Source organism: Labrus bergylta, chromosome 8 (assembly GCF_963930695.1).
Source record: "Labrus bergylta chromosome 8, fLabBer1.1, whole genome shotgun sequence".
NCBI lineage: Eukaryota > Metazoa > Chordata > Actinopteri > Labriformes > Labridae > Labrus > Labrus bergylta.
The window spans coordinates 19,426,990-19,439,973 of NC_089202.1; positions in this window are offsets into that span (position 1 = coordinate 19,426,990).

Here is a 12,984-nt window from a genome sequence, read left to right on the forward strand (position 1 = left end):
ACATCTGAGTGGAGAGAAAAAAAGGTAATCACACATGGCAGTATGCACACCCCAGGTGACGGCCATGCTCGTAACTGTTTGCTAAATGATTACAAAACAACAAACAAAGAAGAAGAAGCATGTATTTTATGTAATCAATTTAATCACAAGACACACAAACTCACATGTAATGTCAGCTGTTAAACTGGTGTTCACAGATGACTCAGTGCTGCCATCTTGTTTTCTGTAGACAGCAGTACAGGAGATTTCCTGTCCGTGATGGAGGTGTGTTGCGTTGAAGTTCAGCACAGAGATCTTGAATTTAGTTTTGTCCTGATTCTCCTGCAGGGTCTCCTGACCTTCACCCAGGCCGGGGCTCCATGTCAGATTTGGAGGAAGAGACAGACAGGGAGCTGGAGCAGAGCAGTTCAAACTCACTGAGGTTCCCTCTTTCACCTTCAGTGTGGGCGGAGTCAGAGTCGGTCTGGGTGGATCATCTGTTCAGAAGATACATAAACATGTATAAGCAGTCATTTCTCTCTACTATCAAAGGTTTGATTTATCTTTATTTTAAAGTAATCAATGATAAGGTCAGAGAACTACTACATGAGTGAACTGTTAATAAGTTTAATTTGAAACCTACCTTTGACAGAAATTTTCACGCCAGCAAAAAAGTATTTCAGATCATTGTCACATTGCAATCTAAAATTATGCACTTTGTTGTTTTGAGGTTGCATGTCATTCAGGGTTGTGGTGCAGTCTTTTTTTGTTAAGTCACCGATCAATTGTCCCTTTTGTTTGTGTTGTGGATTACTGCTATCAAACACAACAGGTCCCCTACAATAATCTTTCCATAATGCTTTACAAGTGTTATCTAAGTTCACATTATATTGATCATCTACGTCAAAGGAGCAGGGGATTGTCACACAGGATCCCTTCAGAACCTCTATAGTCTTTGGTATAATGATCTCAAACTGTCCACACAGGGCACCTGAAACACAAGAAACAAATCCTTATTACAATTATACATTAACAATACAATCCTTATTCATGTTGAGTTTATAATGTCTATATTACTAAAAACAGCAATGTTCATTGCATGTGTCTCTGTTAAATAAACAAACAAAAAAAATGAAGTCATGATGCATTTTATTGATGGCTCTGTTTCTAAAAATCTTATCAGTATGCTTTCAAAGATAAAATAGTCTTCACATAAAACTCAGGATTCATCATTTTCACACAGCTTTTTTACATGAAAGTTGTAAATTTAACACCAAATCTCTACATTATGATATTGTGAAAAGAAAGCAGAACACATTAGTAGCTAATTTCTTTGACAAATATAAGTGAGCATCTCACCTTGCAGCAGACAGCCAATGAGGAGGAGAGTCAGAGCTGCAGCCATCTTTGTGTTTCAGAAGAGGCAGAAAGTCTGGAGAGAATACATGTAGATTTACAGTTTAGTGTATTTCGCTCCAAATAAACTTAGATTTCATTTTGAGGCTGTTGTTGAATGTGATCTTTGCAGAAGTTGCAGATGGAGAAATATCTTCATCAATGTGGAAAAGGTTGGATCCAGAGTTTAGTTAACTAAATTGATCCCAACAAAACTAACAGACTTCAAGGTGTGCAGCTTCTCATTTTAAGGTTTAAATTGAAATATTTCTGCATTTCATTCAATTCAAGTAAAGATGCTCATTATTAAAACATAGAAGATGAAATGATAATAAAATAAAAAAACAAGAAGTTTGACTGCCTGCCTCAAGGAAAAGAAACAAAATTGAAAAATATTTTTTTTTTCTTGAGTTAATTTTGTTTACAACCTCTTAAAGGAAACTATTTGATCAGTAATAACGCCCAGAAGAAAAATTGCATGAGAGCTTTAAGATGTTCAAAACTTGATCAAAGTGAATGTTTTTTTCTTTCCCCTGTAACAAAGTTTGTTTGATCATAAAGTAACCTTTATGATAATAGACATGTTGATTTGTTATATCTCCTGAAAAAAGTTATTTAAAAGTGATATAAAAGTTTTATAAACTTACGTTTTTGTCAGGTAGTTTTGAGCAGAGAGGTGAAGGATGTTTAGAGAAGTGAAGCTCCTCATCATTTGGTCACCTTCATAAACAGCATTGAAAATTTGACTTGAAATTTAGGAAGTCAAAAAAAAAAGGAACTATCATGTTCACATTGAATGTTCAGCACTTTTTACATATAGTTTTCATAGAGTGCCACATCATTCCTCACCATAAATTAATGTATTGAGTAAAGTTGTGAGTAATTATGTAAGTGTGAGTGTGTGAACAAGTATGTGAATAAGTGTGTGAGCCAATGAACACGAGTGTATAAGTGTGAGAGTCTGAGTCAGTGAGTGAATGAGTGTGAGAGTCTGAGTGAATCAGTGAGTGAATGAGTGTGATTTTGTGAGGCATGGTCCAGATTGCTAGTGTAAGTGTGTGTGTCTGAATGAATGTGGGAGTGATTACGTGAGTGAATGAATGAGTGAGAGAATTAGGGCTACCTTTCTCTTTCTTTTCTCCTATACTCCTGTAGAAGTTCTGTGTTGTTGTAAATCTTCTGTCTTTGTTTTTCCACCCTAGCTTTCGATGCAGCCTTCTTAGGATTACTTTCATTTGCTCTTCATAAAGAAAGTGAGTTAACATAAATTCATATAAAAATTCAATATCATGCCAATATGTCATTAAATTTAAAAAAATAGTATATCAATAAAGTTTATTACCACAATATGCCTCTACATTACATGGTAGTAAAAGCTATTCATTACGGTTATGAATGACATTTAGCTAAACTAGCAGGACTACCAGGAATTACTTTTTTTAACTTGATTTAAGAGAAGTCCTTATTTCTTGGTTTTTAATAATAATACATTACAAACATTATTGTTATAGCACCTTTAAAAATAGATGTTTACAAAGTGCTTTGAACTACAAAGCAAAGGCAGGAAATCAGGAGAATAACATGATGAACTTCAACAGTCAGGTGACAGAGACATAGAAACAGCAAAATCCCCCTAAACTTAAAGAGAAACTTGTTAGGCTGTACAATGATATGAAGTCTCAATATCTGTAGTAAATAGGCAACTTCCAAACCTACAGCCTCTCCTAATCAGCCCCTTTTTTAAATTATAAATGATTTTCCCATTTGAACTTTTTGTCTTTGTTATTATCGGTTCTTCTGATGTTAAGTTGAGTTTCTTTGCCTTTTGGCTGTCTGATTTAGATACAGTACTGTGCAAAAGTTTTAGGCAGGTGTGAAAAAATGCTGTAAAATAAGAATGCTTTCACAAATAGAAGTAATTATTTTTGATCAATTAACAAAAAGCATTTTGTGAATGAACAGAAGAAACATCTAAATCAAATCAATATTTGGCGTGACCACCCTTTGCCTTCAAAACAGCATCAATGCTTGTAGGTACACTTGAAATATCTCGGCAGGTGGGTTGTTCTTCATGCAATCTCAGACACACTCGATAATGTTGAGATCAGGACTCTGTGCAGGCCATACCATCACTCCCAGGACTCCTTGTTCTTCTTTACGCTGAAGATCGCCCTTAATGACATTGGCTGTATGTTTTGGGTCATTGTCCTGCTACAGAATAGATTTGGCACCAATCAGACGCTTCCCTGATGGTATTACCCTGATGGTATTACATGATGGATAAGTACCTGCTTGTATTTCTCAGCATTGAGGACACCATTAATTCTGACCAAATCCTCAACTCCATTTGCAGAGAGGCCCAAACTTGAAAGGAACCTCCACCATGCTTCACTAATGCCTGCAGACACTTGTTATCTAACGCTCCAGCTTAAAAAACATCGATTTCAAATCATCAATCAAGTTTGGTGTGGTAAGAAATCAAAATTTTATTTTTAGGCCATATCACCCAGCCCTAGTTTCAACATTTATTTTGAAAGAAAATATACATTCAAGAGACCACAGCATTCTTAAAAGTTCTAAAACCAGCAATAGAACTGTAATCTAATTATGCATCACACTCTAGTCTCTAAATTTAACCTGGGCATATTCACATTCAGAGTCCTTCTTCACATTTCTAGGCTTCACTTCATTGTATAGATTTACACTCTCTACTGCATTGCTCGCAACATTTCTGCCCAATCCTCCCTCTAAGCTCTTCTCCTCCAGATAGGAGCGACCTGACTGATTTGTGTAGCCAGAGCTTCCTCCCTCCTTCTTCCCTTTGCTCCTCCAAGTCACACTAGTGTAAATCACATCTTTGCTTTCCTCGTTTTTCTTCTCTGAACTTGTCCGGGCATCTTCTGTGTTGTTTTGGCCTGAGCTTGGTAAGTTGGTGCTGATTGGCTCAGAGGTAGTTGCAGGTTGGGTGACACCTGGTTTCTTCAGCTGAGTGGTGTTAGCATAAATGCCCTCATTTGTTTTGTTGAGTTCCTACAAATCAAAAGGAAATGTTGGTTGTAAGGTTATTCTGCTTATTTAAGTGACACTAAGTAGAAAACTGTTGGATTCCAAGGTAAAGTACCTCATCTCCTTTTCCACTTGGTAGATGTTGGCTCATAGCAACTGTGCTGGCGTTACCTGACCCCTGACTCTTAAGCAGGTTGTGTTGAGTCCTCTGAGCCCTGAAAAAACCAGCAGAGTATAAACCTACAAGAATATACTGACAATATCTTTGTTTTTCCCTAGTCTAAAGTTGAGAAAAAACTCAGGGAACAGTCCATATTTAGTTATTTTAACACTGGTAACAGATCACAGGATCACAGCGTCTGCAGGAAAAATGATGTCAACATGTTGTGCCGAGTGTGGCGAGCATTAGCAGTACTAGCATTAGCAGTACTAGCACTGCCAGCCTTTGGTCCTCCTTGCAGGTTTACTTCCACATGTCTGTGCTTTTTACGCATTGCTCTGGTCAAGATACACCACTTTAACACGAGACAGCCTACATCCAACTTTTATTCCATTTTCTAGATCAAAATACAGTCAAACCTCTTTGTGCTATGACATGCCACTTGTCTACTATGCTGGTTTACATCTAGGTAGTAGAGCATTAGTGCCTGTCTATAGCTTTGGCTGGTGGCGGGCAGCATTTCAGCATCAACATTCTTATGTGTGCATGTGCAGAGGTCACAGTACAGGACAAACTCTGTCAAGTAGAGGAAATATTCATGATTACTTCATGCCATAACTTTTTTGTTGCAACATACTGGAGCAAAACTCGCAGGTTTTCCACTCGGACTTCGCTACAGCTGCCTGCAAACATGGGGCTTATTGAGAAGCTGCAAACTGTATCACAGCACACCAATCAGTAAAGAACAGTAAAACACCACATAATTAACCACCTGTGGGCATCCTCTCTTCAGAGTAAGGTTATCAACATTTTTTTTCATAATTTGATACTTTCGACCTCTTTTAAAACAATACTCTTCCAAATCTCCTTTATTCTAATGATCGATAGTACCCAAAAGTACACAAAGCTTTAAATAACTACATATCTTCAGTCATTTTTAATCCCAAAGTTGCTTTGAGCAAAAAAGAGAGTAAGAGATCAGCGGTACATCTGAAATTCACAGATCAGCAAATACTGATGTTTCTCCAGTCCTTTAGGTGTCTCATAAAGCTGCATATTCATGTTTATGTCTCACAAACAGACGCAGAGCAGAGGACACTATAAATAACACAAATACATTGGCAACATTTTCGATCCACAACATTTGATTGAAATTGTGGGCCTCAATTGAAAAATATTAATTACCTGGATAAGACTTTGCTCATAATACCAAAAAATATTAAACATTTCAAAGATTTTAAATTGAAGACCAGAGGAGCACCACATAGAATCTGTATCTTCACTCAAATAAAGAATATAAAAGTCCAAGTTGGAGGTTTTTAAACATTTTGCATAGTGGTATTCTGTACGGTTTGGCTTGATTTGCTGTTACCCTACCTGATAACAAAGAGTAGAGCACATACTAGCACCAGGAAGACGACAATGGTGGCGATGAAGACTGGCAAAATCACTGAAAAATACAAAGGACAATAAGGGATTATGGTTCAAGCTCTTATTCAGAAGAGATTATTATTTGAATAAATTCGGACATCACGTATTAATTATTCATTTTGTAAATTGTTAAATCAGGACATATTAAAGCTTTCAAGAGGAATTTATGTTCACCACTTACCCATTCATAAAGCTTTCTTGTTAATACTTAGTAATTATGAGAACAAATGATGAAATGTGCCGCTTACCAATAAGTTATACTCAGTTCAGAGACAAACCTTGACTTTCTGCAGATGTTGGAAGGCTGTAGAAAATAAATCGCTGAGCAACAGATCCCAGAGAGTTTGAGCTGCGACAAAGCACAGTGAAGTGATCCTTCCTTTGGGCTTGACTCATGGTGATGAAGCTCACGCCTGTACCATTTTGATGCTCATAACTGATTGCAAACTCTTCTGAGTGATTGACAGCTAACCCATCCAAACTCCATTGTAAAGTGGGAGGAGGATTTCCCGTAGACTCACAGGAACAGTTGACCTGGTTAGCAGTTTTGGTGCAATCAGATGAGGACATGATCTGTGGAGCATCTGTAATGGATGTAGGGAAGAGAGACAAGTAGAGAGTCAAGTAAAGCCATGCTGTATCAAATTTGAAAAAGTAAAAGATAAGGCTTATGGCTGTAAAAAAAAAGAAAAAAAGTTGACCAGCTGTGCGTGTCCAAGTGAATGAGGCAAAGAAAAATTCAATTTCCTCCATGTCAATCGGTTTTCATTCTGGGCCTGTGTCCACAGAGGGCGCTTTTAACGCTGGCAGCGCCTATTTTCAATACAAAACCAGTATAGTTCAGTGTTTTCAGCACTCATAAGTTTCTTGAGGCCGCATTCACTCAGCTCTCAGTTGAAAACAATTCCACTTATGAAACAGCACTACGCTCTTCTATGTCACATCTCCATAACCAACCTATGGCGTTTTATCCCAGCCAATAAAATTGCGTGCGGACGAGATCCATGTGCGAATTTAAAGGAGCTGTGCGTGCAACTCAAACAGCCACGCGCATATTATTTTTGTGAGCACTTGCACAGCATTCACTTGCAGAATTTATCTGCTCGCGCGAGCAATATTGTATCCTGTAAGGAGAAAACCATGCTTTGAGCACGAGCAAAATCTCACCCTGAGCGCGTAACTACAGTGCTCTCTGGGATTTTTCTTTTTGCCCTCAAAGCATGGTTTTGTCCTCTCAGGATACAATATTGCTCGCGCAAGCAATTTCATTTGAATGATTGTAATTTTACTTGATATGCACATTCTTACTAAGCAGACCTTTTTGGGGGTAAAGTTAACATTTGCTCGTCTCTAATTTAATTATAGAACCTCATATATAACACAGTGTTTCCCCTACCATTCAGGTCGTTCAGGGTGGATTACCCAAAGTGATCTCCCACCACCCTAAAAGAAAGGCACTAAATACTTTATCTATGTAAACTATCCATCCATCCATTATCTATAACTCTTTTCTCCCTTTATTTACAACAAAGTTAATCCTCTACAAAAGAAAGATTTTATGGATTTGAAGTTTCCAATCAAAGGAAATTAAAGTTAAACAAAGAGATTTTCATACATTTTTTAAAATGTAACTGATGAATGACACCTACAATGTACATCTATTTGTCTTGTGTTTGATTGAAAACTTCCCAGTTCATTTTCAGCCTTGCAGAAAAACGGGCCTCTCTTTCAAGAAGCTTATTAACAAAGATTATTTACATTCCTCATTTGTAAAACGCTGCACAAAAGAAGCCTGACCTACCTGCATTTATGCAAATGTTTCAAACGATACCTACACTGAACATCCATCTGTGTGTTGTTCGATCTTCCACTTCCCTCTTCATTTTCAGCCTTGCAGAAAAAAGGTCCTCTCTCCCTAGAAGCTTTGATGTTTAAAACACGTCCAGTCCCCATGAAAGTCTCCTGGCCTCCATCAGCTCTGTACCAGGTGTAGTTCTTTACAGCTGGGTTTGCATTAGCACTGCAAGTCAGTGTCACATTTGTGTCTTCTTGCACTGGACCAGAGGGACTGACTGACACTGTGGTCCCTTTGGGTGAATCTGAAAAGAGAAAAAATAAAGTTGTATTTTTTGAATATGTAGTTTATTTGTGATGACTACAATTGTAGTTTTGTGTTTGTGTGGCATTTTGAATATAAAGTCAGAACTTTGATCTGCTACATGAAGTCTGCTCGGTGTATAGTAGGCTTTTATTGTGATAGAGAACATCAGCGTGCACTGCCCATCATATCAGGATTTGTTTTTAGGCTTCGGTGCGCAACTTTATTTACCCAACCAAAGTGAAATACAGGAGAATGATAATCCGTAACATTACCTGCAGGCAGGGCTAACACTCTGTTAGGAACGCGCATCAAGACAACAGGTGATACAAAACAGTACTCACAGAGCAACGCGCGACATGAGTCACCGTTAAACTGGACCGTTTGACAACACAATTCTAACATGTCTTATTAGCTTAACAAGCTATCACTAGTTTTCTCTGATACATTTAACGACTGAGTGGGTGAAAGTTATGAAGTACAGTACTACATTAGTGCTGTACACATTTTAAAAAGAAAAAAACTTCTTACTCCACTGAATTTATAGAAAATGTTCAGTTTGTTTGCTAGTTGCTTCTCAGATTCAGATTTATGATGTCAAAATATCTTTATGTGCCCTGCTGGCTATATATGTAAATAAATAAATATGCCTATATATTTTTTATTACTCTTTACTTTAACTTAACTTCGTAACTTAACTTTATCTAGGCATACAATGCATTTGACATTGGTCATATTTGTCAAAAAGAAGCAAGGCCATATCTGTCAGTCTAGATTTTGAGCTTTTTATACCTAGATCAAAAACACCAATTGAAATTGGTTATTTGTTGTTTTATACGTTGAGAATTTTCAGACAAAATGTTTTTTGCTTTAATCCCTGTTATTAACACAACATGAATATTAGGCTGTCCCAGACGATGTGCTTATCTCCTGATTTCATATTACCCTTTATTTGGTTACTGATTTTTTTCATGTGATTCTAAAACATGTGAGGCAATCCTTGATGACATTGCCCCTTTCAGAATAAATCAAACCAAACAAAACGCTCTTCCCTTGCTTCCCTTCCAAATCTCCACCAATGCCCACTTGTTATCTGCAGGGTCATCAGCTGGGGTCTACCGCTCGTAGATGATTTGCACCTTAACCCAGAACATCTCCAGTTGAGTTCTTGTTCAATTTGAATCCTCCTGGACTTTAGCTTTGCTTTTAATACGAAAGACTATGATATCCTCCTGAATTTCCTGAAAGAGTACATTGGCATTAAAAACACTGCTCTGTACTGGTTTCAATCTTATTTATCTGGCAGATCTTTCTGTTTCGGCGATACAATTTTCCCCATCCCCTTTCCACCTCACATTTGGTGTTCCCCAAGGGTCAATTCTCAGTCTATTATTTGCTCTGGTAATGGGCACCTCTGGGAAAATGTTCAATATGTTCAAATACACTGCAAACCCAAAGTTTCCCCCACAACTGATTTTAAAAACTAGCTCTAGGTCTTCTACCTTTGCTGTGTACAATATTACTTTTTATTTTTTCTTGTGTTTTCTTGTGTCTGCTACTTCCTTTTGTTTGTTAAGGAAAAAATCAATAGCTTATAGTCTGGAGCATTACTGGAAAGTGGATTAGGGTGTGAATACTGCCATGAGGGATTGCCTTTTTTCTCCACTCAGTCGTCTTTGTCTTATCACTGCATGTACTGAACCATGAGGTGGTACAAATACCATTTCAGGCCTTCTAACTATCATAAAATCCAAACTGGTGAGTAATGAGAAAATTCACTCCGCTTACAATGTGAGTCGATAAAGACGATAACTTATCAGAACAAAATATATTTTTTACCAGGCCATAAACATGTCCATTTCTGCTGTCACAATGGACATTATAATACGGGGTGTGTATGGGACTTCTGGTTCTTTTTTCTTCTGCATCAGTTCCATTTTTTTTACCTGTGTTCATGCAAATGTTTCAAACAATACCTACACTGAACATCCATCTGTGTGTTGTTCGATCTTCCACTTCCCTCTTCATTTGCTGCACGGCAGAAAAAAGGTCCTCTCTCTCTAGAAGCTTTGATGTTTAAAACACGTCCAGTCCCCATGAAAGTCTCCTGGCCTCCATCAGCTCTGTACCAGGTGTAGTTCTTTACAGCTGGGTTTGCATTAGCACTGCAAGTCAGTGTCACATTTGTGTCTTCTTGCACTGGACCAGAGGGACTGACTGACACTGTGGTCCCTTTGGGTGAATCTGAAAAGAGAAAAAATAAAGTTGTATTTTTTGAATATATAGTTTATTTGTGATGAGGGATAGAGAATGTTATGCCTTTATCCTGAACAAGCCCTGCTAAACATCAATAGAAACAGCTAGTAGGACCAGTGTTGGGCTGTAACGTATCACTAGTAACGCGTTACAGTAATGATATTACTTTTACAAGTAACGAGTAGTGTAACGAATTACTAATGAAATTCCAGTAATAATATTACAGTTATCCACACAAAAAAAAACAACTTGTTACTACATTACTGTTGTTGTTATTACCCCACTTCAGATTTATGCAACAAACCCCAGATTAATTTTGTTGCGCATCTCAGACAAGCAGGAAGGTAGCGAGCTTCATGGTTGCCAGATATACGGATTTGGGCTTTTTTTTAGGTGCCGCCGAGAGTAGTTTTTTTTTGGCCATTGGGCTTGTTTTGTCATTTGTTGTCACACATACCTGGCAACCCTGGCTAGCTTGAAAGATGGAAGTTTACATTCAGTGGCTTGAAAAATTCCCATTACTTAAGTTTTGTCGACAGGAAAGATAACAAGAACATCACTGTCAAATGTAAATTGTGTCCCAGTACCAGGACTCTTTATACTGTAAAAAACAGGACTTCAAAACTCCTTAAGCACTTACAACATCTGACGACAACACAACAACATGAAGCTCGTGTAAATAAACCCCACCAATGAGCTGTGGAGGACAGCTGTAGCCCTACAATGTCTACAAATCAACCAAGACTGGATTTTAATCGAGCACAGCTAAAAGCGAAAAAGAACTAATGAAAGTTGTGGCTTATTACGAAAAGCAATATAACAAGTAGTGTAACATATTACTGATGGCAGGGAGTAATAAGTAAAGTAATTAAAGTACTTAAAGAGTAATGAGTAATATATTCCTTTTTTTAAATAACGAGCCCAACACTGAGTAGGACTATAACAGTATGTGTACTCATGCAGAGCCATCACGGTTTGGTCTTCACCGTTCAGTGTATTCATTTTTATTTATTTTTATTAATAAAATTTAAAGTTATAAAGACAATGCACATTCATATCGTTTCTGTAATGCACAAGTTTAGCCGTCATAGACAGCAGCAATATGTAAAACAGACTAAAGTGGGACAACAAAATTGTAATTCTAGAAGCATATGAAACACTTAAAAGAGAGATGTGCATTAAAACAGGACAGTAATCCTGTTCTCCTGGTAAAACAAACAAGATACCTAAAAGCAGGACATCAAAGCAGGAGACGTAGGCCTACATGAGACAGCATACCAATTAGAGGTGGGGGAAAATAGATACAGCATAGAATCACAATATTCTGCTCGCGATATGTTTTTATTTTTAATTGCTGAGGGGTTGCACAATTCATTTTGAGCAAGTTGCTTTGTTAAAAATGACTGCAGTTGTTCAGTCATCCGTACATGTTTGTGTTCAGTAAAGTTTGATCAGACTGAAACACCATCAGTTCAGATTGTGAGGTGCTTGCAGCCTTTTTCTTTCATCACAGTGTTGGTCAGTCTGTGGGCTCGACTCCCATTGTGTAGAAATGAACAGACAGAAGTGAGACAAAAAGACTGAGATTTTTTCCTCATTTGACAAAACAAGTTTAATTTTGTGTACATAATATGCAGTTAAAAAAATTGAAATTCAATATATTATATCACAATTTTCAGCCTGACGCAAAATATTTAAAATCGCAATAATATCGTAACGTGACTCAAGCATCGTTATAATATCGTATCAAAGGGCCTCTGGTGATTCCCACCTCTCATTACAATGTAGACCTACAGTACAGTGTTGCTTCCTCAGCGGATAAACATTTGGTGGAAATATGAAAATATGAACTTTACTATGTTTGTCACCATCTTACTTTGTTTTTGAAATGGGAGATTAAAGTCCAGTGTTACATTCATTTATAATCAGATACAACTGTGACCTTTAACCCTGTGATGAAAACACTGAGTGTGAAATGATCTGTTGACCTCTTTGTGAAAAACATGCAGATTGTTTTCTTTATGTTTAAGTATTGACAGGAGTTATTAAACCACTGTGTGACATTAGTCATCACTGCTGTTAGCTTACGTGCAGCTTGCTGGTTTGTTGTTGCATGTTCAAAAATGATAGTATCATCAGCGTACATTAGGATGTCTGACCTAATAGCATTCATTTATTAGATCATTTATGTAGAGGCTAAACAACAAACCCTGTTCATACAATGAATACATCTACAATCAAACATCTGAGTGGAGAGAAAAAAAGGTAATCACACATGGCAGTATGCACACCCCAGGTGACGGCCATGCTCGTAACTGTTTGCTAAATGATTACAAAACAACAAACAAAGAAGAGGAAGCATGAATTTTATGTAATCAATTTAATCACAAGACACACATACTCACATGTAATGTCAGCTGATAAACTGGTGTTCACAGATGACTTAGTGCTGCCATCTTGTTTTCTGTAGACAGCAGTACAGGAGATTTCCTGTCCGTGATGGAGGTGTGATGCGTTGAAGTTCAGCACAGAGATCTTGACTTTAGTTTTGTCCTGATTCTCCTGCAGGGTCTCCTGACCTTCACCCAGGCCGGGGCTCCATGTCAGATTTGGAGGAAGAGACAGACAGGGAGCTGGAGCAGAGCAGTTCAAACTCACT